Source organism: Alligator mississippiensis, chromosome 6 (genome assembly GCF_030867095.1).
Source record: "Alligator mississippiensis isolate rAllMis1 chromosome 6, rAllMis1, whole genome shotgun sequence".
Taxonomy (NCBI): domain Eukaryota; kingdom Metazoa; phylum Chordata; order Crocodylia; family Alligatoridae; genus Alligator; species Alligator mississippiensis.
Genome location: NC_081829.1, coordinates 5,730,448 through 5,758,363, shown reverse-complemented (window position 1 = coordinate 5,758,363; position 27,916 = coordinate 5,730,448). Strand labels below are relative to the sequence as shown.

General features: G+C 57.5%; 1 long non-coding RNA gene across 1 annotated transcript in view; it reads right to left on the bottom strand.

The window, feature by feature from the left end:
• Positions 1–232: 232 nt before the first annotated feature.
• LOC109286021 (uncharacterized) overlaps positions 233–27,916 on the bottom strand; it is an 85,975-nt gene continuing 58,291 nt past the window's right edge. Inside the window, exon 4 of the long non-coding RNA XR_009462927.1 lies at positions 233–5,117. This is a non-coding gene — a long non-coding RNA (uncharacterized LOC109286021). The remainder of the gene's footprint in view (positions 5,118–27,916) is intronic.

Here is a 27,916-nt window from a genome sequence, read left to right as displayed (position 1 = left end):
GTAAGAGCCAAGCCAGGTCCAGGGTGCACCCCTTTGCAATCAGGTGAGTGTCACACTGGATCACAGCTGCTGTGGCTAAGGACTGTGATGTGCCCGCTCCAGAGCGGGTTAGCCCTTCCTGGCCCCACAGTGTGGGCAGCTCGAGTCCTACTGTTCTTACTGCCCTGGGAGATAAAGATCTTGAGCAGGAGGAGGTGTTTCTGGGGATATAGATTTGGGGGGGGGGGGGGGGGGGTCACATGTTGGTGATGGTGGCAGGAGTGTGTTGAAGGGCTGTCGTGGGGGGTGTTTCTGGGAGATATACATTGGGAGATGCACTGGAGACATCAGGGATGTGTTGCGGGTGTTTCTGGGAGCTAAACGTGTTGTGGGGGTGCATATCAGGGGTGTGGTGGGGGGGTTGGGTGTTTCTGGGCTACATTTGGTGAGGCATGTTGCATATGAGTTGGGGTAGGTGTGGTGGGGGCATGCTGGGTTGTTCCTGGGAGATATAGATAGGGGGCGTGTTGGAGGCGGGGACACGTGGTTTCTGGGCCTGTGGATGCGTGTGCCAAGGGGGGCAGGCAGGGAGGAGGCCCTGCAACCCAGTGCCACTGCTCCCACTGCTGGGAGGCCCAGAAAGGGAGCAGAGCCTGAGCACGTCCCAGCTCTTGGGGGCAAGCTCCACTTCCACCCACCTCTTCCAAGACCCCTGTCATGCAGCAAAAACTCGGAGCTGGCTATGACCCCCCCTCCCAGGGCCTGGATCCCCGTGTGCGGGGCTAGACACCAGCCTAAAGGAAGGGAAGGGAAGGGAAGGGGCCACATCTCCCACTTCCTGGCGCATGGCCTGCACGCGCTTTCCTTCTGCGCCCATCTGTGCAGCGGTCGCACCCTGCCACTAGATGATGCTCCCGCCCTGCGCTCGCTTTACACCGTGCTTGGTTTATCCAGCTGCTCTGCTTGGGGAAAAAATAACTCTGCAGCTGCCTGGCCCCGGCCCTGGCCTGGGCCCCCAGTGCCCGTGTGCTGCTCAGGCTCCACGCCCAAGCTTTCTGTATGTGAATCAGACCCTTGGTGGCCCAGGGAGTGCCTGAAACACAGCGCCTAAGAGGGCAGAGAGGTGCAAGGCCGGGTACAAGCCCCTTGGAATAAGCTGGGTCAAATTCAACCAAGAAAGCAGGTGGGATGAGTTAGGGGGTCTCATCCTGAGCCCCAATGGCTAGCAGAAACCTTGTGCCACATGGCCAGGGGCCAAGCCACATGTGGCTGGGGGATCTGACACCACATCTCTTCCTAGCAGGACTCAGGGCTGCTGGAGAGGGGGCACATGCCAGCAAAGCCTCCCTGCTGCTCCAATGCACCAGGAGCTGAGTCCTGTTGTGGGGCCTGTGGCCATCCTCAGGCGACCTGTGCTCTGCTCCCCTCCAGGACACGAGGGATGAGTCCCCGCAGCCTTGAGCCACACGCTTGCCCTGCTTGCCAACACGGCCCAGGCACAAGCCAGGCCCAGCAGGCAGCAGAGACCAGTGATCTCCTCCCCTCCACCTCGCTAGCCCAGCAGCAAAAGAGGACTAACACCATTACGTCCCCCACCACCCCCAGGGGCCAGGCATGCCCCGGCCTGGCCTTGCCCAAACCCAACACAGCCAATCAACCGGTTCCATCACTGGAGCCCCAGTGCTCCCAGTAAAGCCCGTGCAGCAGCAAACCGCACACGACGAGGAGGCTGGGATAGAGCCCAGGTCTGCCGCCTGGCTCCTGGAGCACTGCAGGGGCCGGCAAAGCCTGGCTGCAGAGGGCTGGGCTGTTAACCGCCGGCCCAGCGTGCCTTACCCTCCCCAGCTCCGCGAGCTCCTGCCAGCTATCTAGGCCAGCGGAGAACCATCTGTCCCAGCAAGATTATTGCCAACGGAATAAGAAAGGCCTGAGCCCAGAGATTAAATATTTAATAGCACGTCTGTGCCACGGGGAAGCATGTCTCTCCAAGAGGGGAGGCAGCTAAGCAGATTTGGCACTTGCCGCGTGGCATGGCTGGTACAGAGAGGGGGTCCCGGAGCCTCAATCCTGACCTGTGCAGCTCAGCGGGGCTGAGAGAGCCCCGCTCTGGGGACTGCAGCTGGGGCTGGGCTCAGCATGTCGGTGACCACAGCTACCCTGGCAAAATGGCTGATTTCTCCTACCTGCTGCACACTCGCACATGCAGCCCCTGATCCGTGCATGCTCAGGGCATGCATGTGAGAGCCGGGCGCATGCATGGCCCTGGGAGGGGGGAGTGCAGATGCACACAACGGCTCCAGGCCAGGCTCTCAGCTTGCACCAACCCCACAGCCCAGCTGCCCCATGCCGCTGTGAGGAGCGGAGCCCCCGGTTCCTCCCCAGGGCTGCGCTCAGCCCTGGCTCTCCTGTTTGCCCCATCCCACCCTGTCCCCATGAGCATCGGACCCTGAGCCCCGCACGTGCCTTGTGCCCGGTGCTTGCTGAACTCCTGGCCCAGCAGAGGGGCTTGGAGCTGGGGCTGGAATCTGCCTCTGGCCAGCGGCTGCCCCGTCCTCTGGGGCTGCATCGACATGCCCCACACTCCCCCCGAGAGCCTCCCGCGCCTCCTCTAAGGTTAATGAAATGGAGCAGCCAACGGCTGCTGGATGCTGCAAAGCCAAGCCTGGCTGTTTCCACAGCAACAGTCAGGCTCTGATTTATTTCCAGGGTAATTAAAACCACCCAGAGCCGTGCACCAGCTCCGGGCCGCCCCTGCCACACACACACCCTGAAGAGCCTCGGGCGGCCGAGCCAGCTGCACCTTGCCGAGGTCTCACAGGAGCCTCCGGATCGCCCCGGCCTCCACAGACGGGGAGAAGCAGAAGTGGACCACATGCCCCATATCACCCCATCTCTGCTTCCCCCTCACCCGGCCCCTGGGTCTCCCTCACCTCCGTGCCCCCGAGACGGGCTAAGCCGCACGCTGGGCTCAGTCCTTCTGACCCGTCCTGCAGACCCAACAGGCCCTTGAAGGCAAATTAAACATGGCAAAGGAGAAATCCCCCCCTTCCACCCCGCAGACACCACCTGCCTCCGGCTGCCCGGAGCACGCCACTGGGGGCTGAGCAGGGATGAAGTCTAGGCTAGAGCTGTGGGCGCTGAGAAAAGGGCCCTTGTCCTGGAGGGAACATTGGTTAAAGGACTGGATCAAGTCTCTGGTTTCTCCTGTGTCCAGGACGGAGACTAAGACCTTGCCCTCGGCCCCAGGCTCTGCCATAAGCTGGAGTTTTACCCTGGCACATGTGATGCCCACACTGGAACAGGCCTGCATGACCCAAGGGTGATGGACACCAAGCATATTCCCCCACCGAGCACTCGGAGAAGGGACGCAGGGTGTCAGGGCACCCCTGTGTGCACTCCTGGCTGGGCTGAGGGGCAGGAGACCGGCCCATTCACCCCTCAGCCGGAGGGAGGGAGATGTGGACCATGTGCCAGCAGGGCTCCCAGGCTGGACAGCGAGGCAGCTGGGCCGGTGGGCACCACTGGTGCCCAGGCAGAGACTCCAGCACACAATCAGGGCCCACCCGCTGCCCCAGGGGTGACAGATCGAGCTTGCACTGGCCTCTGCCAAATAAAAGGTGGCACCTGGTTGGCAGCATCCGAGTGCATCGCACACCAGCTCCAAAGGGCTGTGCCAAGGCCCCCGGCCATGGAGGCAGGCAGGGGATGTGACGGGGGCAGGAGGTAACTGCACATTCCCAGGGGGCTCAGCTGTGCTATGAGGCACATGGAAAATGCTCTGGGGTCCATAAGGGCCTGTCATGGTCAGGACCTCAGCTTTATGTCCCCTTAATGGTCATGCTGGGAGACAGAGGTAAGGTGTCCCCAGCATGAATCACTAACAACAGGCTTTGACAGCCTCCATCACAGCCGCCTCTGGGAAAGGGACTGCCGCGACTCGCGCAGCAGGCACCCGCTGGCTGCCCTGCAATGACAGTCTTTCAGGATTTGTGCCCAAGGCTTAGCCCCTGGGGATACGCATATGTGGAGGAGGGAAGAAAGGGCTGGGATTTCACACTAGAGTCCCCAAAAGGGCGCACTGGGGTTTTGCAGTCCTGTGCCAAACTTTTTAGACTCCAGGCACCCCTCGAACAAGCCCAGCGCATTGCTTTCACTGGCTTCTCGACTATGGGAAATAATAGATATTTCCAAATACGAATATAGATAATAATAATATAAATATTTATACTAGATACATATATAGATATTTGCAATATTGCTGTTGCAAAAAAACTCTGAATGCCTGGGACACTCTGGGTTCCTATTCTCTGCCTCTGGGCTTACCTTGGGAGTCGCACACATGTGTTTGCACACTTCACCGTGCTAATAGTGCACGGCACACTCAAAAGCTCATGAGACCCCAGGGTGCTTAGAGGAGTAAATCCCTCCTCTAAGCAAACCCCGGGCTACATGGGAATCCCTGCTGCTGGCACTAGTGGGCAGCACTCTCCCAGTGCTCAGCACATGGCCAGGGGCTCTGGCAAACCAGGTGGGGGAAGAATTGCTGGTGCTGCGAGAAAGGCATGGAGGAATGAGCATGGAGAGGAAGGGTGGAGGGACAGCGCAGGAATGCAAAGACCTCCAAGACAGGCCGAGGGACCAGCACAGACGGACCCAGGGGCTGAAGATGCAGCTCAAGATGGGTCCGGCCCAGGACCAGGCCTGAGCAGGGCAGGGGACTCCTTGCATGGGGTCATCAGCTGAAGACCCCAGCACCTGCCTGGAAGGAGGGACGAGGTGAACCAGAACCCCTCTGGTCCCAGAGACACCAAGCACATGAGAAGCACAAGTGACAGAGCAAAGCTTTCTCTTTGCTTCCCAGCCGGCAGGCAAAGAAAGCCCGAGCCCAGACTCTGATCCGCAAACCATTCCAGTGGGGGCTGAGGCAAAGCCGCAGACAGATGAGCTGGATGTAGTCAGCAGCGTGTGAACAAACAGCTTCAACCGAAGCCCCCGGGTACGCGGCGGTGATCTGCCCGCATCAGCCTCCTCAACCCAGATCTGCCTACCTGTGCAGAGGATCCCACCCTGTTGCAACTCAGCCAGCCTGGTGCCTCCTGCTTGACGAGGACTGCCCCTTGCCAGTCCCCAGGAACAACCTGGAGGAGAGATGAAGATGCAACAGATTAAGCCTTCAAGTGACCCCTCACAAGAAGAGAGTGAGGTGCAACCCTCGGCTGCTTGATAAATGCAGCCCGCAGGCTACAAAGGGCTGCAAAAACCTGGCAAGAAAGCAGGGAGGGCCTTCTAGGCTGCCAACAGACTCTTGAACAGTAAAATGCCCGGGCTCAAAATCTGGGCTTGAGAGAATGATCTAAGATCAGGGACTTCACACCCCAAACCTCCTAAGCAAGGGCTGGCCTGGATGGGACAACATTTGCAGACAAGCATTGGGCTTCTGAAGCCCCCCAGAGAACCTTGAACAAGATAAATATTAGCAACAGCCGATGCAAAAAGGTGGGCATGATCACAGGAGCATAGAAAAGTGGGGCTGGATGGGATCTCAGGGGGTCACGCTAGTCCAGCCCCTGCTCTCTGTCTGAACCACCCCAGGTAAGGGTTTGTCTGACCTGCTTTAGAGCCTCCGGCACCTCTCTGGGCAGTCTGCCCCAGCGCTTCACCACTGTCACCCTTAGAAACTTCTTCCTAACGGCCAATTTGAATCTCCCTTGTTGCAATTTAAGATTGTCCTGGGTGGTCGCAAAGAATAGCCTGTCGCCACCCTCTCTGTAACCACCCTCCAGGTATTTGTAGACTGTGATCTACAGGGACTGGGGTGGCGCAGGGATTCAGGCACACAGCTGACAGCCCCAAGGTTGAAAGTTGGAGGCCACAGCCAAAGCACTCATGGCACGGCTTGAGTCCGACAAATCTGCAAATTTCGCTAAACCCCTTGTCAGGAGGACATGTAAAATGAAAGGAAGGATCAAATCTCAGGCTTCTCACCTCTGGACCAAATGACCCCAAGTCTTCCCAGCCTTTCCTCCCATGCCCTCGAGTTTTCATCTTTTTTGATCCGTGACTCGTGGTGGCCACCTAGTCCGTGCAGCACACGCCACCCTCCACCATGAAGCGCTAGAGGACTGAGTTTTAAAACTAGACAAAAGCCTTCCCCACTCCGACACAACCCCATGCCAGGACACCCAGAGCAACCACAGCCCCACCTCAGCAAGCAAATGTGCTAACAAGTCAATATTCTCACTACACGGGAAACCAGGAGGGTATTTCCCCCTGATCACGCAGTCTAGGTTGTGTTTAGGGATCTTCCAACTGCCTTGTGACAGCGAAGGACAAAGTATTGAAGAGCCCCTATCAGACGCGGGAGCCACGACTGTATACTGGGAATAGGAAGCGGTGATGCACAAAGTGGGGGAAGGAGGACACCTCCAGAGGAAGGACCAGGGCACTGCATGGTCTAAGAGGCAGCCACCCCAAAAGATAGGGTCTAAAACCCCAGGATGCTCTATCAGAGCTGGCAAGAGATTCTCCATTATAACGCAGGGGCAACGGAGCTGCAGGACCCTGCTAGAAAGCAGGAAGAGTGCTTCTGGGAGCACCAAATCTGCCGTCCTTGAGCCATGATGCCCTTGCATGACTATGCCCGGAGCCTTGTTATTTCGGCAGGAAGGCCTGTCCTGCCCGGGGCTCACCACCAGCAGCTATGCCGTGTCATCTTTGATGCCAGTGCCGCCAGAAATAGCCTGTGTTTTGATTTGATTTTTGGAAGAAGGAAAATGGGAGAAGCCAGGGAGGGGCCTGGGGGAAGGGGAAGAGGCAGAGATGCAGCAAGGAAGAAGAGGCGAAGGGCTGGTGTGCTTTGGCTGGACCAAGCATTAGATAGCAACAGGCAAGCACACCCCCAGCCCAACCACCCCCGCCAGCCTCGCTGCCCCCAGCTTTCCCAGCCCCCAGAGCACCTCTTACGGCTGCTCAGCGTGTCCTACATGCAACAATGAAGGCCAGGGCTCTGCAACGGGTTGGGACTGCCTTTCCTTTCGGCTGCTGATAGCAGCGTCAGGAATTCCCTGAGAAGCAAACCCAGTGCTTGGTTTCTACAGCCCTCCGGCCGTGCGCGGGCTAGACCTCCAGCTGTGTTCCTCTCCTGGAGGGCAGAGTCCATACAGCTCCATGCCTGGTCAGAGCCAGGCAAAGGGGTCACTACCTGCCCCCATTCCTACTCTGGTCCTCAATGGGGTGCTTACCACCCCCCGGGGCCAACAGAGCTGCATGCTGATACCACCATGCCACGCAGGGCCGGGATGGATGACATCGTACCGGGATGCAGCTCAGCAGGCTGGGCACCGAGAGGTCCCAACCCACCCAGGTTAGCACGACTGGCAGCTCCCGCACAGGAGAAGCTCAGGTTAGGGGGAGCACAGGGGGGTGGCAGGTCACGGCCTGCCGTGGTGTGGGACCAGGGCTGCAGGGCAGGTGGGAGGTGCAGAGGCACGGTGGTTCAAATACCGAAGACTGAGCTCCCTGAAAGGGGCAACTGTCTCAGCAGCACTTTCTGCAGGCTCCTTGCTCTGCCCAGAGCTGTTTCCAGCTCAGCAGGAGAGCACTGTCCCTGGCTGGATTCGTCAGCACGGCCAGGGCTCAGGGCATTCCCGAGCAGTGACCCACAGCCCCGAGGCTTCCCTGCCCAATCTAGCCATCCGCAGCCCATGGGAACCAGGCTCCCAGGACGGCGGTGGTCTGGCCTCGCCCGTACTTGGCAGCCCGACCGACCTTGCTCTGACTTGCAGCGAGCGGAGGAGCTGCTGCTTTCTTCCAGGGTCCCTTCAACCCCCCTCGGCTTCTCTCCCCAGACAGAAGTCGCTGAATTTGCAATTAGCTTTCCCAGAATGCTTGGCCCCGAGCCAAGGATTTGGAGGAAACGAAGTTGTGCCCTGCAAACCGAGTAGGCAGGCCTGCTCTTCCCCTCCCCTCCGGCCCGTCCCCTGCGTGTGAACCTGCTCCAGCACACACACTCACTCGCACACGCACACACTCACTCGCACAGCGGGCTGGGACTGCTCTTGGGGAAGTCATTCCTTTGGCACCCCAGCTCCCCGGCGGAGGAATCCCCTCCCCTGAGCTGAGCCGCAAGCTGCGCACCCTGCCTAGATCGGCACAGAGGCTGCCACGGGATACATTTTCCCACACTCCCACACATCCGTGCCGAGGGGCTCGGCCGTGGTCCCTCACTCCAAGAGTGCTGGGACAGAGGCCTGCGAGGCTGGGGCTACCCTCCTGCTTCCTCCACCCTGCTGTGTCTGGAAATCAGGGCTGTTTGCAGGCTTTGTTATGCTCCTTTCTCTTAACAGAACAATTGGACAAGAAACCCTTTTCCTGGACGTGGGCACAGCCCCAAAGTGCCCTTGAGCCCTCTCCACTGGGCCCCTCTGGCATCCAGTGCCCTCTTTGCGGGAACCAGACGTGCAAACCCAGGACAGGAGCCAGGTCCTGCTGTGCTGAAGTCCATTGCTGCAGTCCAGCTGGGGACTCCGATCTTTGCTCTGAAGCTTCTGGCAGGCCCCAGCCCCTCTGCTGCCAACACCGGGGTGCCACGAAGAGACGCCCTGTAGGGCGAGAACCAGCCTGGGAGCTGGGTGGCCGCCACAAGGAAGCATCCCCTCTCCCACTGCCAGGATCTTTCCTCCACTGCTCACATCAGGCTGGCGCCTGCTTCCCAGGGCCTCGAGCTTTCTTTTTCATCCTAGGTTGAAAGTGGGGCTGGAAGGGACCTCCGGAGGACATCTGGTCCAACCGCCCGCCGGAGGCAGGATCAGCCCTATCCAAACCATCCTGTACAAACCCACTGTGCAACTTCCTCAACTGCAGTCAACCCTGACACACAACACAAGACGTAACACCTGAACCTGCCACCGGTAAAGCAGGGGACCCACGACGCCCAATGTCCCGCTGCTCTAAATTGTTAACATATGCTCCAACTATCCCAGGAAGAAGGTGGCACCCCGCCACCTCAGACGAAGGCAAAACCTTCCGCTGTCCAGACCCATCTGACCATGGGGTGCAATCCCTTCCTGACCCCCAAATGTGGCGGTGGGTCTGACCCTGAGCACAGGGGCGAGCCCCTCTAGCCAGGAACCTCAGGTCATCTCTCCAAGACAAGCCCAGCCAGCTGCTTCCCTCCGCAGACGCAGACATTGTTCCACTCGCAAAGGCACCCTGGAAAAACACCTCCGCGCCGCAGCTCCCCCTCCCCATTTCCTCAGCGGACGCGAGGCCGGGTGCTGAATTGAAGCCTCTGAGCCTGATCTCAGGAAGGAGGACAAGTGTCAAAGCGACAGACTCCCCCCTTCCCCGCCTGTCTGGCCTGCCCCTGCACTGAGACAGCTATATATAGATCAAAAGGCCTGCGATTAGCAAAGGGAAGGGGGGGCAATGTTAATTTAGCTCTTTAGCTGCCTGGTAAATGAAAAGCCGGGGATCCCAGAGGCGGGGAGAGACCAGCTGTGCAGGAGGCTCTGCCCTGGGACAGAGAGGGGCGGCCAGAGGAGGCTGGCGCAGGGGTAGAGACCCTTTTTGGGAGGTGGATGGTGGGGTGGGGAAGACCCGTACCAGCAGCTCCTTCTGTCCACATCTGCCAGCCTCACCGCAGCGCCCTCAACCTGCCCGTGGAGACTCCCCTCACCACGAGCCACGTTGCCCCGTGCCCTGCTCCAAACCCCAGTGGCTGTGAGCTTCCTCACAGCAGTGTGGTGACGACAACAAATATGACGATGGGGAGTGAAAGCACTGGAAAGGTGATGGGAGTGCGGGTGCATGGTGCGAGCTCTGTAATGGGCACGTGAACCACATGGTCACTTGACAGGTTGTTAGTGGTCCAGTTATAGATATGTTTGCAAATAAAAAGCAGTGCCCCGACGCTGCCAGCTGGAACACCTGTGCGTTGCGCACCTCCGCTGGTGTTTCCTGAACACGGCTCAGCAACCCAGCACGGGGGTTTTGCTACCGGGCCGCGTCTGGCCTGGGCGTGCAGGCTGCGTCTGAAGGCATGTCACACGAGCAGGCTTCGGTGCACCCAGATCCGAGCAGAGCCGGGCGCCGGGTACCCACGGGGCACGTCATGCTTCCAAATGCCCTGGCTGGGCTCTGTCTAGACTCCCCGCCCTGCCCGGGAGGGGATTTCTCCTGCTCGCAGGAATTCCCCTTTGCTTCTGCAGCCGTGGAAAACAAAAGAGTTCGGGCCTGCCCTTGTCCCCGCTCGGCTCCTGTTTCCATGTCAGGCTATTGACACCCGTTTGGGGGGCTGAGGAAACTTTCCAACCCCCGAATGGCTGCCATGGAAACCACAGGAGCGGTTGGCCCGTCCCCATGGGAACAGCTGTCGTCAGACCCCCATCCCCCAGATTGGGGCTGGGGTGGGGGGAGCGTGATGGGTGGAAAACAAAATGAGTCCCTGTTTAAAAAAAAGGGAGGGGGGAAAAATGTTGGAGGGCACGATGGAAAGTGGGGGCTTTGCTCCCACACCGGGGAGGGAAGGGGGGGTCCTCTGTAAGCCCCCCCCGTGCAGGCGCGTGCAGCCCCGGGGCAGCAGCGGGGAGGCTGCTGGGGTGCAGACAGGTCAGACCCTAGCACTTGGCGGCGAGAGCGGCAGTGCCAGGCCTCCGGGGCCAAACCCCACTGCATTTGCTCGTACTGGGGGCGGCAGGCCCAGCAGGGGAGGTGCGAGGTGCAGGTCGGGCTACCCCTGGAGTGATGCGGGTGGAAGGGAGCAGGGCGGCTATGCAGACAGGCCCCAGTCCCCAGTCGCGGCGGTTTGCCTCTTAAGGCAGCTCCATGCGTCTCGGGCCAGACACCCTCTGTGCTTCACCCTCCCTAGGGACAGGCACTGCCTCCCCTCGAGCCCCGGCTTCCCATCCCAATGTGGGGTGAGCTCCAGCCCTGGGAGAAACAGGCAGGCCGGCCCTGAGCCCAACCAAGGCCCCAGCACCACTCTTGCTGCCCTAAGCATCTTTCTGGGGGAGCAGGAGAGAGAGCTCCTCATGCTGCCCCAGGTGCCCCTAAAATACTGCAAGGCCAGGACTCAGAAACCAAATGCCAAGAACCGCAGCCCTTGGATGCCACCTGCTCATCATGCTCGGAGGAATGACAGAGCCTTGCGAGTGCTTCAGGAAAGCAGAGCTGCAGCCGGAGCATCCCTCCCGCCCCCGAGAGATGGTGGACCAGATCCTTGCCCTACAGGACAGCAGCGCTGCAGGGACATCTCCATAAACCCACAGATTCTCCAAGGTGAGACGAGTGAAGGTAGGAGGCAATTTTCTTGTGTTTAAACGAGCCTGGACATGGAAGGAAAGCTTTAGCTACCAGCCCGGCACAGATGAAGCCATTTGGCAACAGCTCCTCTCGGAGACTCGTCCCTTCCACACCAGCTTCCCTTCACGGCTCAGTTTGCTTTGGCTGTCCCCGTCTTAGGTCCCTTGCCAGACAATGCCGAGGACACTTCAGGCCTGCCCCCCCCAGCTCCCTGTGGGTGCCAGGCCTGGGCAGAGAGCACGCTAGCTGCACTGTGTTTTGGAGCAAGCTGAGAACAGCAAGCTCGGTGCACACGTCAGCTCCATTTGAAGCTTGGTCTGCAGAGGTGAGAGGAGACAGCAGCACCTCCCCTTTCCCCTGTGCTTGGCACTGAACAGCTTGTGCCCTTGGGCTCAAGCATTTGAAGCTGCAAGACAGGACAGGATCTAAAGGCAGGGTTCATTTTGGTCCTGGATCTCACTGACCCACTCCAGAGCTGGCTGCCTGCATTGGGTTCATCTGAGCTGAGCAAGGAGCCAGCAATCCCTCCAGACCTGCTCTATCTGGAGTAGGGCTCCATGCAGCAGGGCAGGCAGCTGTCATGCACTTGCCCCCAGCCCCAAGCTGCCTCTCATTCCTTCCCGGGGGCGCCACAGTCCTCTCCCAGCCCCCGAAAGCCTGCAGCCTCCCCCCACCCAGACAGGCCTTGCAGCCAGGGTTTGTCCACACCAGTCTCCAGCTCTGGAAGGGCAGGAAGCAAGCTTAAGGAGCAGAAGCAGGTGTCAGAATGAGACATGGGAGATGCTGGACTCAGGCAATGGGCATGGACTCAGGCATGGGATCTAGGGCAGACTCCCTGCTTGCCCTGCAGGCTCCTGGGACCGGGCCACATAACTCGGGTCCCACTTGCTGGGGAACATGTAGGAGGAGGTGGCTTCCATCACGTCCAGCTGGGATCCCAGCGGTGGTCTTGCTGCAGCCTCTGGTAGGAACAACCACAGCAGCCCCAAAGCATCCAAGGGGAACAATGAGACCAGCTCTCCCTGACCTAACCCTGGATTTCTTCCCAGCCTCACAAGACCAGGTGATGCACCTGTGGGTTAAACCCAACCTCACTGACCCAACACGCCAGCATCACTCCCAGAGCAGCCATCAGGTGAGGACACGACTCCTACACCATGCTGGAGGGAAAGCAGAGAAAGCAGGAAACATCCTAGTGACACCCCTGCTCCTGTCCCAGAGCCGCTCCCTCTCTCATGAGCAGCAAGGGCATCTCCCATGTAGGGTACACTGGATACCCAACTCCGGCTTGGTGTTGTTCACTTGATCCCCATCAGGCATGTTTCAGTGGCTTTTATGAAGGGCCAGGTCACGTGATGAGCTGCCCCTCCTGGCACCAGCCCAGCCAGCCAAAACCACTGGCGACCCAGCCCCGTGGCTGGTTGTAAATATTGCAAGAGCAAGCCATATGCAGGACGGAGAGCAGGAAGGGGAGTCGCGCCCTCCCACACACCAGCAGGTGCACCCGGCAGCTCTCCTTAAAAGATCAGCGACCCGTTTCCGACCCGAGACCGGACCACGGCCCTTAGCGAGGGGCTCATGTTGCCATCCAAGTTATTAGCCAGACCTCCGTCCTTTTGCACCCCCCTAGAACAACGGTAGAAACACAGGGTGGACGGCAGCCCCCCAAGTTGCAAGGGCCTTCCTCCCTGCTCTGTACAGCCAGCCACATCTCCCTGCGGCAGATACGCAGACACTCGCAACACTGGGAGAGCATCACAAGCAGAGCCAAAGTCCACCCTCCAGGTCTGCTGGTTCAGTAGCACTTGGCCTGTTATCTTATCTCCTTCGCTGGGGTGAACTGTTTATATTCAAACACCTGCTGAAAGGCAAGGAAGCCCAATCCATCCTATCACAACCCCGGATGCTCTGGGGGAAGATGGGTGGGGACGGAGTGGCAGCTAGGACTGAATCCTGAATGAGCTGCTCTGACTCATCTCAGTCCCCGAGCCCTGGGGACTGCATTTCCTGCAGGAGGGATCAATGAATGGGCCACTCACCTTGGAGGATCAAGCCCAACCCCCACCTCCCACAGCCCATACGCACCCTCCACTGTGTCAGGATCCCAGTGCCAAGGATTTTGCATTGCACTTCAGTTCCACCCCCTCCCCCCCCGCTGAAAAGTAGCCAGTGAAGAGGTGTGTGCGCGCCCGTGAATGCACGTGCTTGCACGTACACGTGTGTGTGATGCTCCCCTCCACAGGCCCTGCTCATTCCTTCCCCTTTGCCCACTGGTCTCAGTTGCAGGGGGGTGGTAGCCTCTGGCTGAGGTCTGGTGGGGGAGACACAGCCCCAGCAGGACCAGCTGAAGCACCAGGTCGGTGCACACCGACACGATGCGCTTGCTCACACCCTCCGTCAGCGCCAGACGCTCATCTACATAGGCTCCATGAGGATCCCATGAGAGCCTCCTTACTGCCGTCTCAGCATCAGCTAAGCCATCAAGCTGCTTTTCTCCCAGCTCCTGCTCCATACAAAATCAGGGGTCCCCCTTCACTGCCAGGGCAGTTTTAGGGCTCCAGGGCTGCAAGCTTCCCTAGCAGTGCCCAATACATCACATCTGCGGGGCAACTGCAGCACATCCACAGACAGAGAGCATTAACTGGAGAGGTCAGACCCAGGTTGTTCCAGCCGCAACTTCCTTCCCTGCAGGAATCCTTGATGAAGTGCTAACCCTCATCTCCAAACCAGTTTGTTTGAACAAGCATTAGCTGATCAACCTTGTGACCAAGTGCAAATAGCTGCAATTCCTGTCCCAAGCTCCTTTAGGCTGAAATGAAATAAAGCATCCTGTGGACACGCCTGTTGGCACATCCATCCTCTGACACCTGAGGATGAGCTAAGCCTTGGCTTCTGTAATCCCTGGAGACGCTGCGAATCAGACAATCATTGCTGTCTGGGAGGCCCTGGCTAAACCGAGAGAGAGACATCAGTCACTGAGGCTGAGCAGGTTAAGAAGCTAGCTGGTTCTCACGCTGGGAAGGGTATCGACCACCATCTGCGGCCTGGGTTGCCCAGCCAGCAGAACAAGACACTCATGATGCCAGCAGGAGGGGCGGAAATGGGTGTTAAACTGTGCGGATGGTGGGGATGGCAACGGTAACACGGTCCCATCGCCTCCCTTCTGTAGGCACCGGACAGGGAAATCAGGGACTTGGTTCTATTCCTAGATCCCCTAGACATACCGTGGGATCTTGTGCAAGTTGCTGGCATTGCTACGACCCTCTGCCCTGCACACAGTGGGTACATGCCAACCTGGAATAACGCCCTCCCAGGCTTACAGGAGAAGAGGAAATGCATTAAAGCTTGTCAAAGGCTGTAAGATCGTGAGGTGGGGCTGCTACTGCCAAACGTAGCCACCCAGGAGGAAGGGAATTTGCTAGTGGCATCCGACAGGGTGTAGTTAGACTCTGACCTCTGTCTAGCTGGTTACATCCGATGTGTTTTCAAAGTTGCTGCAGACAACCCAGCGGCTGCAATGGGTGTGTCGGCCGCAAGCTGGGAGGAAGAGAAAGGAAGGGAGAGGGGAAAGCTGAAGGCTGAATAGCAAGAGAATGAGCATCCGGACGTGAGGTCTGCCAGGCCATGGAACAGGCTCCTTAAGGGAAGGGGGGAAAGCTCCCACCCTGGGATTAACTGTGGTCTAGTGAACATACTGCACAGAGCAATCCAAGCCCAGCTGAGCAAGATGGACTAGCTAAGGCTTAATGAAATGCCTTTTCCCTCTTCGGGGTGCAGCAAGAAACAAGCTGCCTCTCAGTCCCCTGGGGACTGTGGGAGCAGGGGAAGAAGCCTTTAGCCTGCAGAGAAAGGAGCAAGATTTACGGAGAGGGGCTTTTTTGCTCTTAATGGAAGGATGTGTCTGGAGAGGGAATAAATCTTATCTTTGCAAATCACTTCTGAATCCAATCTCTGGCCGGATTTTTAATCTTTTCCTGCTGCGCTGGGCATGTTATCCCTGCTGATTACTGCAGTCTTGATTTGTTGGGTGGGGGCGGGGAGAGGGGAGATAAAGTCAGGGATGCTGCTGGAGCGTGCGTGCGTGTGTGTGTGTGTGTGTGTGCGCGCGCGCGCGCACGCACACATGTATATGTACGCATGGCCATGCGCATGTGCCTATGCGTGCGTGTGTGCTTGCCTTCTGCTCAGCCCACTGCTGGAGGAAACCTGTAAATCTCCAGCTGCCTTTCCCGAGCATTAGAATTTCCTTCCTTCCATTGAGAGAGGATCCCGAGGTTAGAGCCCAGATGCTGGGTCACCAGCCCCCAGGCTGTCACGGCACAGATCCAGGAGCATCACTGAATCTTTTGGCAGAGAAGTCGTGGATACATGACTGGTGACGTGTCCTCCAGAGACAGCTCCACGGGACTGCAGCACCCAAGGGAGGTTACCCTGCTGCGGGTGGGGGATGCACAAGGCTTAGCTCACGCTGGGTTGGGTTCCTGTCTAAGCTTCAGATCCTATGGGGCATCAAGTCTGAGCCCACGGGGTTGGCAGCTGAGCTCTCACTGGACACCCCGACGGGTCATTCCAGTCCCTCATCCCTTCTGCACGTGCTTGTGTGCAAACCAGCCCTAAAAACCTCCGACACGTGCCCAGGGGGCAAATTCAGCCCTGACGCAGCCCACAAAATCCATTCTGTTTGCACCCACTTCTGCCAGCCGAGAAGGAGACATCTCATGGAGGTTGTGGCTGCTCTTTTTCCTGCCCCCCTCAAGCAGGGCTGCCAGTCCCTCTCAGAGAGGCAGCACATGGTCTTGGTTGACTGGTAAGTGCTGTCATGACCCCTGTCTCCATCCTGCTCCTTGACCCCTGGAGGTCACCAGGCTGCCTGCATCCTATTACCCTGAAACAATGAGGCTCAGAGGGGCTGTCACTAGCTGGTAGAAGGCAGCCAAGCAGGAGGAAGGAATGATCAGGAGAGAAAGCCCCTGATGGGACCCATGATGGCAGCAGCCTGGCAATGCCCAGAGGCACAGACAGCAGGGCATCATGCTGCACAGGGCTCTGCATGGCTCCAGCTCTGTCTGGGGAAGGGAGGAGAGTCAGGGTGCCAGATGGATCATGCTATGCCAAAGAGAGGACTTGCACACACCACCACATCCCCTCCCCCATCATACCCAGGAGCCCGCAGCTGTGATAAATAGTGCAAGCGGCTCTGCTGACCTTGGAGGCTGCAAGGTGATGGGTAGGGGGCTGGGAGGCCCAGGCTGCCGGGGGCCTTCACAGGTCGATACCAACATCTCAAGTTCCACCTGGAAAGCTTCCTGGAGGCACCGCAGGCTGGGAAGCACTAGTGTAACACAGCCATGGCAGGGACGCTCCTCCCAACCCACTGTGTTGGTCAAAGTCACAAGGAGGGGCCCAGGCCTGTAGACACAAATGAACACCACCGACATCCAGCCCCGGCTTTTCCCTCCCAAGCGAATGGGGCACTCCACAGGAGACTCAGGAGTTAGACTCAGTGAGCTAAGAGCAACTCAAAGGATGCAGAAATGCCATCCAATTTAAACTGATGCTGGGGAGGGCTGAGGCTGGCCAGGACACCACAGCTCTGCAGGAGGACTCAAGCACAGACCCCTGGCAGAAATCACTGGGCTTGGCATATTCTGCAAGGGAGACTGAGGTGCTGGCAGCTGCTCTCAGACAGAAGTGGTCTGGGCCTTAGAAGCCAACAGCTCTGGAGATATGGGATGGGGTGTCTGGTCAGTCTTACTTTGGGAAAGCAGGACCCTTGAGGAGAAACGCCATGGCATCCCTGGAGAAACAGCAGCTTCCTGCACCGGCTGTAAAAGTCCGAAGAGATACTGGGCCTTTCGTTCCGTCCAGTCCGGAGTGCAGATGGGTTTGGACCTCTTGCAAAGGTGCACACAGTCTAGCATACACAGATGCACACACAGGCATGTGAACACACCACTGCTCCAGGCACTCACACGCATTCAGTGTCTGTGCGAGACACGCACACAACCTCAGGGAGGTCCGTTCCTTGCCGAGGAACCTCAGCAAGTGCTGTCGGTGCCAGGTCGTGCACACAGCAGGGCCTTTCCCAGTGCTGAAGGCTGGCCTGTTCCTCAGTTTAATCAGCCCCAATAAAAAGAGCCATTAAAGGCTAGTAAATCTGTATCCACCACATGCCTTCCTCAGGGTGAAGCTGATTAACTGAGTGGAGAAATTACTGCCAGAGCCGAAGCGACAGTCTGCAGCCAAAAAGGGAACGGGCAGATGCGCCAGCTCCAAGGTGCCCTGCACCCAGCAAACTCTTAACTCAGATTCCCCAGTAGCTCAGACTCTCCCCCCTGGGATACAGCCCCTTGAAGGTGAAAAGGAAAAAGCAGCGGACAGTCTCATGGGTGTTCGTTAAATAATAACACACCTCCCACCCCAGGTAACAGCACAGCCTTCATACGGATGTATGGCAACCAACGTGGCCTTCTACCTTTCATAAGCCAGGGAAATTAAATGCAAATACCCTATGTGAGCACCATATGATGGTGGAAAATGTAAAAGGCTTGGGGACAAGGAGATGGAGAGGCAAGCAGACAGTTTTACCTGCACCACAAAAGGAGTCACAGGCCCACGTGATGGAAAAAAAACCTTACTCCCAGCCAGGGCAGCTGAGAAGCACGTGCCATGAAAGACAGACCTCTCAGCACCCAGGAAAATAAGGATGGAACAAGCCCCATGGGGTTGGGGCCGGGAGGCTCTCAGGTCACAGACGTCATGCCCTTGATGCTCACACAGTATTGTAACGACCAATGTCATCATAAACCAGCTTCAAACTCCATCTGGTTAAAGTGCTGCTTTCGTTCCTGGGATGCATGTGTTTTGTGTTGGCGGGAGGGTGGAAATCCATGCAATCACAGGGCTGGAAGAGACCTCAGGAGGTTCACCTAGTTCATCTCTCTGGTGAAGGTAGGTCGTTCCTATCCAACTTCTCCCAGATGCTGTTTGCCTAAACCTGCCCTTAAAAAAAGCATCTAGTGCTAGAGATGCCATGGTCTCACTGGAGAGCTGTTCCAGCACTTGAATCATAGAATAAGAGTTTTGGAAGGGACCTCAGGAGGTCACATCTAGTCCAAGCCCCTGCTTAAAGCAGGAACAGCCCCAACTAGATCATCCCAGTCAAGGCTTTGTCTAGCCAGGTCTTAAAACCTCCAAGGACAGAGAGTCCACCGCTTCTCTGGGTAACCTGTTCCAGTGCTTTACTATCCTCCTCGTGAGAAAAGTTCTTCCTAATATCCAGCCAAAACTTCCTTTGCTGCAGCTTGAGCCCATTGCTCCTTGTTCTGTCAGCTGCCACCGCTGAGAACAGCCCAGCTCCATCCTCTTTCGAACTCCTCTTCAGGGAGTTGAAGGCTCCTGTTAAATCCCCCCTCAGTCTTCGCTTCTGAGGAAGGACTAAAGCTATGCGATCCCTTCTCCACACTAAGGCAGACCTTGTCTGCTGGGTAGTAGTGGCTCTCGCCTCCTCTAGATCCCAGACGCTGGGTCATCCTTTGCTTTGCCCTCTCCCCCTCACTTTTATACTCGCAGAAATCTCACAAACAAAAGGACAAGAGGCACTTCCAGCTCCCTTCCCCCCTCTTTCTGGGCTGGGAAAATCCCATGTTTCTCATTCACCACCAATCCCAGGAGTTCGACCCAATGCGACTCCTTGACCCCGTGTCTTGGCAATGCCTCTGCCGAGCTCCAGCTGCTCCTGGCCTTCCGCTTACTGGTTCCACCATGGAAAGTGGGCCCCTCTGGACCCACCGTGGTTAACCACTTCCCAAATAGCCCTCTGCTTTCCCCTGTCCATAAAGTGCCCAGAAATGAAGTCTTCTGTACTCCTGAATTTCATCCCAGCCGTCTTTATTCCAGTCCTGGAAGCAACCCAGATCTGTCTGTCCGATGGCCTGATTCTCCTTGGTATCAGAGAAGCATTCTAACTCATGTCACCGGCAAATGTTGTCAGCAGGCTCCTATTTCATTTACCAAGGTTGTTAAAGAAGATATTATTAAGCAGGATGGGCTCCCAGGTCGATGGCCGAGCGGCTCCACTAGTAACCTTGGCCCAATGCCATCTCCTCGAGCCAGAGCTTTGCCCACCTGAGAATTCCTCCGCTAATCCTCATCTTAGCTAAGAGCTTCTCAAAGGACTCCACAGCAAATCCTTCACTGAAGTCTGGATTGAGGAGATTTACCGCACTGCCTTTCTCTAGCCCTCCCTGTGCAGGGCTGGGGAGCCCAGAGAGCTGACAGAGCAACCCCAGGCCTGGCTGCCAGCATCTCCCCAGCTGATCAGGGTTTCATGCCTGCCTCATTCAGCAAACCGCTCCCTGGGACCTTTGCCGCTGCTGCGCAGGACATGCGAGTGGGGGACACGGGAAAGAGCAGAAATGCAAGCTCCCAGCAGGACCTGGACATACTCCTTGCGCCGTGACACAGGAATCGCTGGGTGGGACCCTCTGGCCAATCTACGAGAATCCGTGCAATGAGTTTGGCAGGGCTCGTTCCGGTTCCTGTGGAGACAGAGGTCAGTAGCAGTCTCCACAGAGGTCAGGCACTGAGCGGGCCCCGCTTTGGCCCACAGAGAGGGACCTCTGGGGCTGGCACCCTGTTGGTGCTGGCGCTGCAGGCAGAAGCTCCCGGTCTCCAGGGCTCGCTCTCTTAGCACTCTCTGGACACCCAAGACTCAGCAATTCATGAAAAAGAAACTCACAATACAGGGGAGGGGGGAGGCGGTCGTGCCAAGGAAGCAGGGAGCCCCCCTCTCCTTGCCATCCCCAGGGAGAACAGAACGAGGCCAGGAGAGCAGCTCTCGCTGCCAGCACCGATCCCTGTAACAAGCCCACGCTTGAGCCAGCACGGAGCCATTCTCCCATCCCAAAGGGAAGCCCAGACCACGGGGTCACTTTGGCCTTTTTAGGGAGGAGGAGTTGGGATCAACTCCACTGAAGCCCATGCCAGCACGGCTCCACTTCCAGCACGGCTGGACTGACTCCGTTTTTAAGTAAGCCCAGTATAAAGCACAAGGCCACTCGCTGGCCTCAGAAGCAAGGAGCAGAAGAGACTGGGAGGAGTGGGTGGGATTCCTCTGAAGACTGGGACCAGAACTAGCCCTCGACACAGACACACCCCGACACAGACACAGTTAGCACTTACAGAGCACACACACACACACACAAAGCTAGTGCTTACAGAGCACATGCGCACACACACGAAAACTAGTGCTTACAGAGAACATATACACAAATACACACACATGCGCGTGAACCTAGTGCTTACAGAGTATATGCACACAAAGCTAGCACTTCCAGCACACGCATATGCACACACAAAGCTAGCATTTACGGAGTGCAGACACACACGTGAAACTAGCACTTACAGAACACAAACACACACAAAGCTAGCGCTTAGAGCGCACGCACACACACAAAGCTAGCACTTACAGCACACAGAAAGCTAGCATAGCACATATGCACATTTTAAAAGCTAACACGTACAGAGCACATGCACACACATGAAGCTACTGCTTACACAGCACACACACACAAAGCTAACACGTATAGAGCGTGTGCACACACACACAAACACAAAGCTAGTGCTTACAGAGCATATTCACACATACAAAGCTAGTGCTTAGAGCATACGCACACATACACATGAAACTAGCACTTGCTGAGAGCACGCACATACCAAGTTAGTGCTTACAGAGCACGTACACGGAAAGCTAACATTTACAGAACGTGCGTGCACACACACACACACACACAAAGCTAGTGCTTACACAGCACATGTGCACACACACACAGCTAGCTCTTACGGACCACCCCGCTCCTTCCCAGAGCGCTTGCAGAGCGGTGGGGTTCAAGCCATGCAGCGGGGCTGTGCCACACATTTCTGTGCTGTGAGTCTGCACTCTGCATTTGTGTGCCTGCCTCTTGGGAGGCCAAGGGCACAGAGCCCGGGGGTGAGTGAGCAGAGCTGCTCACCCTTCAGGAATGGCAATAATGGGCTGAGATAAAAGGGGAGAGATTAGAGCCAGTGAGTCAACTGTCTGTCCCTTGACAGGGCTGGGCTAGACTCCCAGGCTCTCTCTCTACCCCCATCCAGGTTACAACAGAGACGCTGGGGAACGGCCTGACTCTGACACTGACCCTGGCCTTCTCTCTGCGCCTCCTTCCCACTTTTTGTCTGCCGAGGCCACAGGCTCTGTAGAGCTGGAGTTGCCTTACGGAGACGCACAGCACCTTGCTTGGTGGAGCCCTGCTCCCAGCCACAGGCAGTACCGGACCCGCACGAGAACCACTGCCGGGTTCATCCTCCATTATTAGAGCGCCTTAAGACCAGACAAGACAGCCGTGGTCTAATGAGCAGGGCGCTCTGCCGGGTGCCAGGAGAGGTGGGGTCCATTCCCAGTGCCGATCTGGGGCACACGGTCACAGCCCACTCGCTGTGCTTGGGCTATGAAAGGCAGCTCCAAGTTAAAGGCAGGCCTTTGTTCCACCCCTTGTGTGCCAGGAGAGCGAGTCGTCCTGGAGGCGCCTTGCAGAGCTAAGGAAGTCATTTTCTCCCTCTCAGGCAAGCTGCGACCCCACTAAGCGGTTCCAATTTGCTAAGCTGCAGCTGTTGCTCCTAATAATTTGGGGATGCATTATTCAGCGAGTGCTGGCAGCGCTTAGAAGAGCTCTTCCCCAGAGTGTTTTACACGTGGCTTCACGGCACAAGGAACGGATAAATTCCACCCGCTGTCTTTGCTCGGTCGGAGATCCTTCCCGAGGCAGCCCTCGTGCAGCTCCTCCCGAGCTGGGGCTGCCAGTGGAGCATCATGGCTGTCCCCTCGGGGTTTTGCTGTGCAGTTTCCCATCCCCTGCTTCATCATCTCCTTGCAGAGAATCCTGCGGGTGGTCAGCTTCATGCCCGGGACAGACCTGCTCCCTTCTGATTTATTTTTTTAAATATATTTCTATACACACACACACACACCATCTTGCAAAACCTTTTGTTCACACACCTTAACCCACATTTAAAGCGCACGTGCCCATTACAATAAAAGCACTCACGGACCCACATTCCCGTCCACAGTCCTTTCCCTAACCCAGTCGCGCTGTGATGATGGAAAAATGCAGAGCCAGGGCTGGGTTTAGATCTCTAGCACCAGGAAAGCTGGGTGCCATTTTACCTACACCTCCAAAGCTCGAGGGTGGAGAAGGGTCTGGACACACGGCTGGGCTTCCACCCTAGCAGTTAGCCCCGCATCTTGGAGGGGCTGGGAATGGGGGGAGTAGGCAGAGGATTTCTGGGTCAGTGTTTCCTGCTGTTTCCCTCTCCCCAGCCCCTTATTTCCCAGGCCTGGGCCCTGATGCATTTTTCATGGCATGAGCAATGAATTAAAGACAGCAAGGAGATGTGAGACAGATGCTCCAGCCCCAGTCCTGGGAGCAAAGAGGTGGGGGCAGGTGAGGCAGACTCCCTTGCGAGAAAGGTTTTACGGGTGGGACGCGGGGCAGCGGTGCTCTGACTGGCTGGGAGCTGCCGCCTCCGCATTGGATGAGGCCAGCCACCTATTTTAGGCTCCTGCATTTATTCTCCATCCACGGTGGGTAGATTTGAATGTCACTAGCGCTGCCTGGATGCAATCTGATTGGAGCTGGCACGGCGCACTGCACGAGAGGCGCACGGCACACACTCCCGGTCACCAGTCCCTCCTTGTCCCATTGGCCGCCTGCTCCCAAGGGACTGTTGCATCCGTCTGCTTCACGCTCCCGCTCTGACTGCGGAGGAACAGACTCCCCCTGCCCTGGGCTCATTTGTCAGGCTGGGCACATCCTCCTGTGCAGCAGAGCGGAGAGAGGAATGTCTGAAGCAAAGGAGATGCTGAGAGAAGGCAGCGCTGAGCTCCAGCGATGGAGATACCCCCAGCCCTCGGCTGGGCCTTGTTGATATTCTGGGCAGGCGCCGCTTTAGCTGCAGAAACCATGGTTATGGGAGACTGAAGCGGTGCGTGCGTGCGTGCGTGCGCACGTGGGCAGGATCCCCCTCTCCGCATCCCGTTCAGGGCACATGCTCGCTGGGCTGGGGCTGCCTGGTAAATAGTGAAGCATCCGACTTCATTGCCTGGGCAACCGTGCACCTGTCTTGCCCCAGCTCCACAGGGAAAGAGCTGAAATCCTCGCAGCTGAGCAAGGCGCCTAAACTTGCAGCTTCCCTTTAGGCTACAACAGCTTCAGAGACAAGCCAAGATCAAGGCTGAGTCATTGGCCATGGGATGGCTTGGCGGAGGGGTATTTTCAGAGCCTGTGTGGGCAGGGAGGCTGGCTCAGGCCATCTCCAGCTCATCAACTCAGCCCAGGAGCCAAGAGATCTGGCCCAGTTCACAGCGGAGAGAAACCATTTCCTCCCAGTGACGCCGGCTAACTCTGATCCAGCGCTGGCCACGTGTACTTGAACCAGTGCCATATGAAGCATGTGCTCAGCCAGGGCTTGGAGGTAGCCAAGAGCAATACCAAACCAGCGAGCGAAGGCCAGCATATGTACATGCACACACACACCATGCAATGCTGCATTAGCAGGGAGGAGCTGCCTTGCAAACTGCATCTTGGCCATGTGTGGAGACACACACGCAAGCCTCAGGGACCCTTGCTCGCTGCCGGCAGACCCAGCGTCTAATGCCACACGGAGCTGGCAGCCCCTTCTCAGCGTGGCTTGCTCTGCTCTATGCTGCTTTGTTTACAACCCCGGCCTGTCTTCATTAACCTGGCAGCTTTATGCAGCACTGGGGACCAGATCAGCCTGGGGATACACACTGATTGTGATTTATGCTCCTCCTTTCTCCGCCCGCAGTTGCCCTCCCTGATTGTCAGCTCTCCAGGGACCATCTCCCTGGTTCTAGCGAGAGGCTGAGCCCTCTCAGCGTCCAAGCAGCAGCCGCATCTCACCACAACCGGCCTGGAGCAAACCGTTTAGGACAGGGCAATGGAGACGTGTAAGCTCTGAGATCCGATAAAGCTCAGCAGAGCATATCAGTTAGCAACTCAAGTCCAATGGAAGGCCCGGCATGCTGTATCCACATCCCAGCACATGCCAAAGGGCACGCGTGTCTTCGGCGTGCTCTTTGGGACACTCCAACTTAAGCAATGCAAGCCAATAGGCCGCAAGGCACAGAGCCCGGAGGACTGGGACCGGGGTTTGTCCCCTGCTAGAAGAATGAGATGCCTTGTAGCTGTTTGCTCCCTGCGGGGAAAACCGAACCCAGGCAGCTGCTCCCTGGAAGCAGAGCGCTTGGGCCTGAATGCACCGCTCGCTCCTGTGGCATTCCCTCTCTCTGATGCCTCTGTCTTTTTCTGGGGTGGGAAGAGGCCCCTTGGGCTGCCTGGCCCGATGTCATGGCAGCTGATCCCAGCACAGAGAGCACCAGCCAAAGGGCTGCTAGGGACACAGGCTGCAGCTCCCCCAAACTCTCAGGTATTGCTAGAAAGGCAGGAATCTCAGGCTGCCCAGGGAGAAGGCACCTGCCTCCTGGGGATCCCAGCCTGGGCTAATGCCAGCCCTGGCTCCTCCAGCCATTCAGCAGAAAGCAAACCAGTTTCAAGGACCATCTCTCCAGCTCAGCAGCGCTGAACACCAGCCTCTCTGTGGGAGCTGACCCATCGGAGACCCCAGAGGTGGGTGCACAGAAAGGAATTTCCATTTCCTTACCATTTTAAGCAAGCCCTTGCACCCCGTCCCCCTCTCAAACACAACCCAAGAGCTCAGCACTGGGACACTAGAGAAGAAGGTAAGGTCTATACCTGGCTGAAAACTATTCCCAGAGCAAGGCCAAGGCAAGCACCCAAGGAAAACCCTCCTCCTCCAGAGTCGAAGCACAACCCCAGCACAATGCCCCGTCCTCCTCCTCCTCTTCCACGGTCCCCAAGGCCCATCATACGGACCAACGCTGTCCTTCGGGCCAAACAAAGACCAGCATCAGACAAAGCCTACGTGACGCCATGGGGCCACCCAGGGGAGTCACATCCGTAATGCTCATCGCTCATCGACTGCTCCGCCGTGCGGGCCTCATCCAGTCGGAGGCTTCACGGGAGCTCCCTGCGGGATAAGCCGAGTCACGGGACATTAGGCACCAAATTAGAGGCGCCCTTCAGAGAAGGCGGGGAGGATGGTTCCCTCAGTCGGTTGTTCCCAAACGTCATTATTAGAGCCTCACGGTTTCTTTCCGCTTCTCTGCGGCACCCCAAAAACCGCGGATTTCTGAGCAGCCGCGGCAAGAGCCCTGCCTGTCCGGACCCAATGCAGCCTAGTGGTCCACAATGCATGCCTGACTCTACAGTGCAGAGACCCTCCTCCGCGCACAGAGAGGGGACTGCAAGGTGCAAGGTCCCTTCAGCAGCTCTGTGCCCTGTAGCTCTCAAGGACAGCAGGGTGTGGCGGTGGGTGGCTGGATTCCCAGAAGGCTCCTTCCCTCTCCTTGCAGGGAGGTTTGGTTTCCATTTTCCTTAGCAGCCGGTCTTCTGCATGCCAGGGGCTTTCCCCAGGCATCTTGCAGGCTGCTGGAAACCAGCTAGGTTCTCTCCAGTGCCACAGGGTGCGGCTGGGAGATCCCAAGGCAGGAGTTCCCCTGGTCACAGGGGTTTTCCCGGGGGCTTAAGGAGACCTTGGGAGAATGGATGAGTGAAGCAGTCTGTGATGTACAGATGCTCGCGGCATGGCTGCAGGCAGGGGACGATCAGCCCATTCATGATTTGATCCTCGGTTTGGGACTGTCCACATTCTGCCCCCTTCTCGCAAGCAAACACGTGGGCAGCCTGGCTTGATAGGGCACTGCTGGGAGGAAGCTTACTGCCAGAGAAGTGCTCACAGCATAGAGATCCTGCCCGGGTTCAGTGGAAGGAGATGAGAGCGACAGGCTAGCAAGGTCCTGGAGTGTAAATCCAAAAAAACCCAGAGCCACAGCAGGTCACGGGAGAGCCCCTGCCCCTCAGGAGAGACTGCAGCCTGGAGCCAGCTCCCAGAGAGGGGCGGCTCCGGGGCTGTGGACAGGCTGGAGGGCATTAGTTGCTGGTGAACTGAGCCACGTGGAACCCCTGGCCAGGCTCCATCTGTCGAGGCCCCAGCCTCTCTAATCCTAGGGATTAGCAACCAGATGCTGGGCACAAGTTTGCTGCAGGTAATGGAATATCCTTCTGGGAGGAGGCTATGGACATCAAAGCACGGGCAATTACAGCTAATCCTGCACCTGTGCCTAATGAGGTGAGGAGCCACATCCCAGCACAGCGCTGGGAGAACGGAGGGCTTGGAGCAGGGAAGCTGCTCGGAGGAATCCAGAGAAAAACAAGCTGCCCTGCTAAGGAAGGAAGCAGGGAGGCTGCTTTGCCCAGGGACAAAACCTGCCAATGCTGCGTCATCAATCTCCCCCAGAGAAAGAGAAGTGAAGCCCATTTCCCCTTTTCCTGCCTTCTTCACTGTGAAGCGAAACTGCTGCCCCCTCCTTCCTCTCTCCAGACACCCTGGCCTTGGGCTTTGCAGCCCCTTTTTGGTGGAGTCAGAGAACAGATATCTCGGCTGCAGCTGCCCAGGCGGGCACAGGTCTGTGGAAGTGATGGGATCCCTGGGATCTGGGCAGCTCCCAGCCTCTGGGTGCTGAGCCCCAAATTTGCTGCGGCCAATCTTATTTGAGCACTCAGCTGTTTCCAAGTTCAACCCTTGCCGTCCTGGCTGGGGAAGGACAGCAGAATCATCCCCACTCTCACAGTCAAGGGGAAACTGGGCACAGAACTGCTTACAGCAACATCTTCCAAGGTCACGGCTGATTTTGCGCTGCCCGATACAAGGCATCTGGGCCTCAGGTCACTATCAGGGGTGCTGAATGCTCACATCAACTGCAGCGGGAGCTGTGGGTGCTCCATACCACCAAAAACCAGTCCCAGCCCTTCTCAAAATGGGCATCCAAAGTTGGTGGGCCATTCACTGCTCCAACCCTGCGTGAAGCCCCAGTGCCAGGACTCAGAGCTTTTGGCCCTCAAAAGCCAATGGGCTACATGACCACGGTACTGGTCCACCAGGACATTTCTAGGGCAGCCCCGTGTCCTCACAAGCAGGGCTACAGCCCTTGTGCCTTCTGCGAGGGCAGGCCGGCTCCGAGAAGGGGACGTGGCCTGGCAGGTGAACGCTGGCCCCGAGACGTCGGGCTGTCTGCACGTGCAAGCGCTGCATCCCCTCACGTGTCCCAGCCGCACAGCAGGGTTATTCTGATTCAACAGGCCTGAGGGAGTATAACTTTTCAGGGAACAGGAGCTCTGGCAGACATGAGCCCAGGGCCCCAGGGGCTGCGGTCACCCTGAATACATTTGCCATTTAAAGATCAGTCTGAGGCACAGGGCAGGCAGAGGCACAGCCAGCCCATTTGAGCCCCCAACTGCTGCTGCCCGGACAGAAGAAAATGTTCCTTGAGACGGCTAACTTTGTGGTGAACTACCTTCTCTCTCGGTACGTGTGATTGCTTTGCTTTCACAGGGATATGGGACCATGGTGCCTAGAGATCTGTGAGCCGGAGACAGCATCTCACCTCCTGGAGAGGGAACAAGGGCTTTGCAGCCGTGTGCAACCCGGTCATTCCCCA